This window comes from Dromiciops gliroides, chromosome 3 (genome assembly GCF_019393635.1).
Source record: "Dromiciops gliroides isolate mDroGli1 chromosome 3, mDroGli1.pri, whole genome shotgun sequence".
NCBI classification, from domain to species: domain Eukaryota; kingdom Metazoa; phylum Chordata; class Mammalia; order Microbiotheria; family Microbiotheriidae; genus Dromiciops; species Dromiciops gliroides.
In genome coordinates, this window is record NC_057863.1 from 96,117,249 (window position 1) to 96,124,938 (window position 7,690).

At 41.1% G+C, this 7,690-nt stretch overlaps 1 pseudogene; it reads right to left on the reverse strand.

Moving 5' to 3' along the window:
- Positions 1 to 7,095: 7,095 nt before the first annotated feature.
- LOC122751220 lies at positions 7,096 to 7,389 on the reverse strand (annotated as a pseudogene).
- Positions 7,390 to 7,690: the final 301 nt, after the last annotated feature.

Below are 7,690 nucleotides of genomic sequence, written 5' to 3' on the forward strand. Positions count from 1 at the left end.
TACGGTTGCTTGCATGAAAGTTTGACATTTGCCTCAGAGCGGAACCAAACTCATCTGTAAAATGAGCCGCTTCCCCAAAACAGCTAAATGAAGTTTTCATTCTTTTCTTTCCTACATCTTGCTGTTTTCCATCAAAGAAACTTGTGTGGTAATGGCTAATGTGTTTACAACCTTCACACAGGAAATAAATGCTCGGCTTCTTTGCAAGGTGGAGACAATCTGTGGGATAGAAAGAGAAATATGAATCAGCTCCTGGAAAAGTACAGAAAGGAACAAAGGAATGTAGAATATTGGATCTGAAAGAGGCCTTTAAGAAACTATCTAGTCTGATCCATTAATTTACAGATGAGAAAACTAAGGCTCAGGGTAAGTGCTTTATCCAAAGTAGGGACATAAACATTTTTCCCCCTCAGGCTGTTAGTTATGTATAATCAGCAGGTATTTTTCCTTTACATTAGTAGAAGAGGGAAAAGGCTAAAGCTGTTTAACTGCAAAATGTAATTACTCTTAGACCGCCTACCTACCTATCAGGGGCTGGTCATGGCTTGGGCCCAAAGCAACCACAGAAAAACATAACTTTTAAGACTGGAATGAACCTGATAATTGATTTAGAGTTAAGGGATTCTGTGAAGTTAACATTTTTGTTTTTCTTAACTCTATTTTTTTTTTTTAGTGAGGCAATTGGGGTTAAGTGACTTGCCCAGGGTCACACAGCTAGTAAGTGTTAAGTGTCCGAGGCCGGATTTGAACTCAGGTTCTCCTGACTCCAGGGCCAGTGTTCTATCCACTGCACCACCTAGCCGCCCCTTAGCTTTATTTCAATATAATTGGTTTCCTCTGTAATTCTATTTATTTATTGAATGCATTTAAAACACCATTCTGAGAAGGGGTCCATCAGCTTCACCAGACTGCCAGAGGGGTCCATGAAACTCAGAAGGTTAAGAAGGCCCGAATGATACCACCCTTCTCATGTCAGAGTTAAGGAAACTGAAGTTTTGGAAGTTTTAGTGATGTGTGTTAGGTATCTGGGATAGGGGTGCTATGCAGGCATAAATGACAGTTGTAATGGGTGAGTGGTGGTGGGGAGGACAGTTCTGCCTCAGCCTTTACCCAGTGGTCTGTTGTCAAGTTTAGAGATGTAATTTTCCTGGGGGATGGGGTGGGAGTGGGAGGGTGATGTCAATGACAGAGGTGACTTTGTATTTTCCTGATTAATTCCTACCTCTTTGGTGGGTGTTATCAGAGAGGTTGCCATGCCTCACTGCTGACAACTGACAACTATTGGTCATGCTCATTGCCATCCCCTAGGATCAGGAAATTAGAATGTTCAAGGGAAACCATCCCCTCCATTGTCATCATAACAACTCATGTTTTTATAGTTATTTTTGATTTACAATACACCTTTCTTGAAACCCTTAAAGTAGTTAGCATATTTCTCCCATTTTATAGATGAGGAAACTGAAGTTCAAGAGTTAAATATGTGGAGCTAGTAGATGTTGGAAATAGGATTCAAATCCAGATCTCTCCACTTGAAGCCTAACCCTTAAAAACAAAAGGATCTATGATTTTAGTGACATTTTTTGTTCAGTTGTATCTAGTTCTTTGTGATCTTGTGGACTGTAGCATGCCAATGATATCCATGGGTTTTCTTGGCAAGGGTATTGGGGTGGTTTTCCATTTCCTTCTCCAGTGTGTTAAGGCCAAACTTAAGTTAAGTGACTTGCCCAAGGTCACAAAGCTAGTAAGAGTCTGAGGCCAGATTTGAACCCACACAGACGAGCCTTCCTGATTCCAAGCCTAGTGCTCTATCCACTGAGCCATCCTAGCTGCCTCTTTTGGTGATATAGTGAGAGAAATGATTAATATTAATAGCCAATTATTAAAATTGGGGAGACCCAAGCTATTTTTTTCCTGTCCTTTTTCCTTGTCCAGTCTCTCAAGGACAGGGCTGATGGAAGATAGGATTAACATTCTTCTCATTCTGGACATTGCTAATTCACCCTTCTAATCTAAGATGAAATTCCCTATTGTTCAGGCTTGGGTGGGGGACATATTCTTTGTTTAGATTGGCCAAGGCTGGGAGTAATTTAGAAATAAATGACATTTTTTTTTAAAAGAAAGAAATGACATAATCAAAGTTCATTAGAATAGGTCCACCCCCTCATCGTAATATTCATTCTCTTATTAATTGTTAACCAATCAGAGTTGATTGCCACTCTCAGGAACATCCTTCTTCCAAGGACATACAGGATGTGAGCCTACTACCATGATTATCTTTGGCATTTGAGAGTGCCACTGACTTTTTATTTTTTATTATTATTATTATTTTTTTTTGCGGGGCAATGGGGGTTAAGTGACTTGCCCAGGGTCACACAGTTAGTAAGTGTCAAGTGTCTGAGGCTGGATTTGAACTCAGGTACTCCTGAATCCAGGGCCAGTGCTTTATCCACTGTGCCACCTAGCTGCCCTCGCCACTGACTTTTTATAAAAAATGCTGGCATTATTTTTAAAAAATGATTACATTACTCAAGAGATTATGTCTCTAAACTTTTTAAACACCACAATAGGGAGCTTCTAATGATGACTCACCCTCTACAAATGCAGATCAGCACCTGTTCCGCACCTCATGGAGTCTTCACATTTTTATTTATTTTGTTAAGTATTTTGCAATAACATGTAAAATTTTTTTAACATTCATTTAAAAAATTGGAGTTCCAGATTCTCTCCCTCTCTCTCTTCCCCCACCCTTTGACAAGACAAGCCATACACTATTGAGAGTCTTACTTTAGAGAACTGTCTGTAAATGAAACTTAAAAGAAAGGCAGGAGGCCACCATAAATTTCTGCCCCTCTCTCAGATGGACTGTGGCCAAGGTCCTGAGTACAGTGAATACTATTTAACTCAGCGGGCAGCAAATAGAAACAAAAAATAAAAAGGGGACGTTTTCTTGTCCTTTCGTGTAAGCAGCCAGGTAAGATGATACAGTATTGGGACTGTGGAACCCCAGCAGGCTGGGAGCAAAAGGATGTGTGTCAGTTCCCCTTCACTCTGCCACTGTAAAAAACATGGGGTTTAGGCCAAAGTCTGATGGCTTTGGAAGTTGGGCCTCTGTGTGATTCTTGAAATTATGCACGGCCTGACAGAAATAGGTTCAAGCTGCAGAGCTCTGCCTCCATCTTACACGGCCCAGGGGACAGTAATGAAATGTGGAAGGACAGAAGACAGTGTCCTGGGAGATCTTTAATCACAGCAAAGCTTTCCATTCTTTTGGACTGTTTTCAGGGATGGTGAGGGATATGGGGTCCATGAGCTCAGAAGGGCTCACCGTGGGCTTGGATGCTCTACAGGACAGCAGGGCTGTGTTGTTTGTACACCTCCTGTGGTTGCTTTAATCCCATGAAACTGTGGTCCAAAGAATACTGGGGTTTCCATTGGGGTTTTCTCTCTCTCTCTCTCTCTCTCTCTCTCTCTCTCTCTCTCTCTCTCTCTCTCTCTCTCTCTCTCTCTCTTCTTTCTCTCTCCTCTTCTCTCTCTTTCTTTCTTCTCTCTCCCCTTTTCTCTCCTCTTCTCTCTCTCTCTCTCTCTCTCTCTCTCTCTCTCTCTCTCTCCTCTCCTCTCTCTTCTTTCTCTTTCTCTCTCTCTTCTTTTCTCTTCTCTCTTCTCCCTCTTTCTCTTTCCTCTTCTCTCCTCTCTTTCCTCTTCTCTCTCTCCTCTTCTCTCTCTCTCTCCTCTTCTCTCTCTCTCTCTCCTCTTCTCTCTCTCTCTCTCTCTCCTCTTCTCTCTCTCTCTCTCCTCCTCATCCTCTTCCTCCTCCTCCTCCTCCTCCTCCTTCTTCTTCTTCTTCTTCTTCTTCTCTCTCTCTCTCTCTGGTGGGGGTGGGGAGGGATGTTTTGTGAAAGAAGGTAGTGGATGTGTTAAATTGGTATTTACTCTGTCGACTTTGCCCCCTGCTCCTGTCCTGAAACAGGAGGTGGGTTTTGAAGATATGAAGGAGAAGAAAGAAGCATTTTAGACACAGTTGGTGGCAAAGTGGGGAGACCCCTAGACTCTCCATCCCTTTGCTTCTGGTATTTTCTCTGGTGGTCAGGAAAACCTGAGATTTAAAAACCCTACTTACCAGCTATGTATGTGACTCTGGGTAAGTAACACTTTCTCAATCTCAGTTTCCTCATCTGTAAATTGGGGATAGTAACAGCACCTATCTCACAAACCAAACAAGATAGCATATGTAGAGCGCTTTGCAAACCTCAAAGTACTGTGTAAAATGCTAGTTATTATTATTATTATTATCAGTTATTACTAACATCATCAACAATTTTAAAATATCCTGAATATCATGCTGGGTGAGGAGACGTGCGCTGTACTTCTTTCCTTATATGATGTGTGGCTTCGGGAAAGTCATTACCTGTCTTCGTGCCTCTGCAGCAAAATAAAGAACCGGTAGCTTTTCCGTAGCCCTGTCTTTGGGCTAGCTAGGTGGCACAGTAGATAGAGTACTAGACCTGTAGTTAGACATCTTCATCTTCCTGAGTTCCAATCTGTTTGGCCTCAGACACTTACTAGCTGTGGGACCCTGGGCAAGTCACTGAACCCACTTTGCCTCAGTTTCCTCAATGGCAAGCCACTTCGGTATCTTTGCCAAGAAAACCCCAAATGGGGTCACAAAGAGTCAGACGTGACTGAACAACAGTAACAGTTTTCCCATAAAGAATAGTCTAGCTTCACAAAGCTAGGCTCTGGGGGAATTATCATGCATTTTGAAATTCTTACATAAAACGTTTTTGGCAGGGGTGGGGGTGTAGCCTTAAAGGCCATCTGATCCAACTTTGGACTTTCTCACTTACTAGAACTTTTTTTTTTTTTAATTTTTTTTTTTTTGGGTGAGGCAATTGGGGTTAAGTGACTTGCCCAGGGTCACACAGCTAGTAAGTGTTAAGTGTCTGAGACCAGATTTGAACTCAGGTACTCCTGACTCCAGGGCCGGTGCTCTATCCACTGCGCCACCTTGCTGCCCCACACTTACTAGAACTTATTAGTGAGTGTTGCAACTCTCCAATAAACATTATTTCCCTGGTCTAGATATTTTCATAAAGCCTTCGCCTACCTTATAAGGCAATCTGGTTTTTTTTTTTTTTGAAAAACTTCTTTTAGGGTGAATTCTCAGAAAAAGGCAATCGCTATTAATTCCAACAGGGTAAATTTTTATTGTTTTCTAAATTAAAAAAATTAACATTCACTGATGCTCAATTTTTCCGTAGTTGAACGTTAATGTAAAAAACCCCCTCCAAAAATAAATGAAGACAACGTAAATGTTAACTCATCATACAAGTTGACATCCTGTTGAAAGATGAAGTGGTTGAGACTATAAGGAGTGTCATTCTTGAACACTTTCTTCATTTGAGAAGGCACGATGCATGAAATTACCGTTACTATAACCTAGAAAACTTCAGTTCTCGGAGAGGAGAGATTAATAGCAATACATTTAATTATACAACTACAAATGGGACTTTGTGGTGGCTCTTGTTTCAGGGACATTGTAAATGCAAAGAAATTCATAAGCTGAAATGGGGATATTTAATGAAATTTCTTATAGTGTGATTCTCGCAACTCAAATGAGCTATCTCAGGATATGACTGTACTTTTTCTCCAATATATTGTAAGCATCTTAAGGGCGGGAGAATGTTTTACTTAACTTTATGTCTTCTTTAGTATCTAGCATGATGCTCTGCATGCAGCTGACAAGTAAATGTTTATTTCTAATTGTCCTCGGGCCGCACAATAATAATAAAAAAAAGATATATGGGGCAGCTAGGTGGCGCAGAGGATGGAGCACTGGCCCTGGAGTTAGGAGGACCTGAGTTCAAATACAGCCTCAGACACTTAACACTTACTAGCTGTGTGACCCTGATAAGTCACTTAACCCCAGTTGCCTCACCCCCCCCAAAAATACCAAAAAAATAATATACCCATGGACACTGATGAACAGGAAACAAACATATAAGTAATTGAATGATAAATGCTGAACCCACAAATACAGTGATAGCTTACTTATCTCTTATGCAGAATTTTAGTAGTTTCAACCATGCTAACATGGCAGCCAATCCAACAGTAAGCCAAGAAGGTCTCTGAGCTTCAAAGAATACATTGCCCTAAAAGTAGGGAAGTAACTCTTAGACAAAGCCTATTGACAAAGAGTTGTGGGAAAAATTAGTTACTGATGCATTCAGATTGATTATTTGATTTGCCCTGGTAATCATTAGTTCTTTCCTAGTTTATAAAAGGTAACAGTATAGAAAGAGGAATGCGTATGTGCGCGTGTGCGTGCGTGTGTGCGTGTGTGTGTGTGTGTGTGTGTGTGTGTGTGTGTGAAGTAGACCCAGTGGTTGAAGTGAGCTGTGACAGCCAAGAGAGAGGAAAAAATTAGAGGAAACACTAACATTTAGTTTAGGGGCAAACAGTCATTTGCACCTCAGTAATTCTCAGATATTTGCTATGTTACAGTTCAGTATAATAATTGATGTTTACAATGATGACCCTGAGTCACAAAGTAAAAATGAAATTATGTTCTGTAAGCTGATTGTTAAGACAGAAAATCATTGAAAACTTTTGGGAAGCATTTTCATTAGAGGTGGTTAAAATAGGACAGCTAGGTGGCGCAGTGGATAGAGCACCGGCCCTGGAGTTAGGAGTACCTGAGTTCAAATCCAACCTCAGACACTTAACACTTACTAGCTGTGTGACCCTGGGCAGGTTACTTAACCCCAATTGCCTCACTAAAAAAAAAAAAAAGTGGTTAAAATAAAGATTCCCTATTGCATCTAGGTTCAAATACAAAATCCTCTTTTTGGTGTTCAAAGCCCTTTATAACCTATCCCTTCCCTAACCCCTACCTTTCCAGTATTCTTACAGCTTTGAACCCTCCCCACTTTGAAACAGTACTCTTTGAACCAGTGACACCAAGACTTTTTTTTTTGTATCTTTAGAGCTTAGCACAGTACCTGGCACATAGTAGGCATTTAATAAATGCTTATTTGACTGATTTTTTTTTTTTACTTTTTTGACTCAGGGCATTTATTTTAACAAACAGTTGAATCCTCAAGATGAACTAGATGCCCCAACAGCTGCTCTCTTGGGTTTAGGTGTTTTTCCTTCACGGAGTCCGTTCCTGAATCAGCAGTAGACAATTTTTAGGTGCCTCATTCGAACAGTACCAGTAGTGTTGCGTCGCTTAGCCTTTGCACTCCAATTATACTTTCTCTTGCGTTTGGCAGGATACCCGCGTTTGCCACAGGTTGCCTCCTGAAGATGGTACACCTTAGAGCCACAGCAATGGCACAAAGCGTGCGTCTTATTCCAGCGCTTACCAAACGAAGACGTTCCCTTCGTCATCTTCCTCCTGCCTCCAGGACCAAAGAGAGGTTGACTGGTTTTAAGGGGGGTAGATTTCAGGTATCTGGAAAATTCATTCATCTAGAATATTGCATTCCCTGATGATCCTGGACATATGAGGTGGCACTGAAAATAACCATGAAATTTTACACTGTGTACAAGCTGGGGCAATTGTAATTGTAGGTTTTGAGTCAGGAAAAGGATCTAAATCTCATTTTAAGACAGGGAAAAGCTGGACAAAGTGATTAGGAGACAGCCAGGGGATGCAGTGGATAGAAAACTGGACATACAGTTGGAGAGA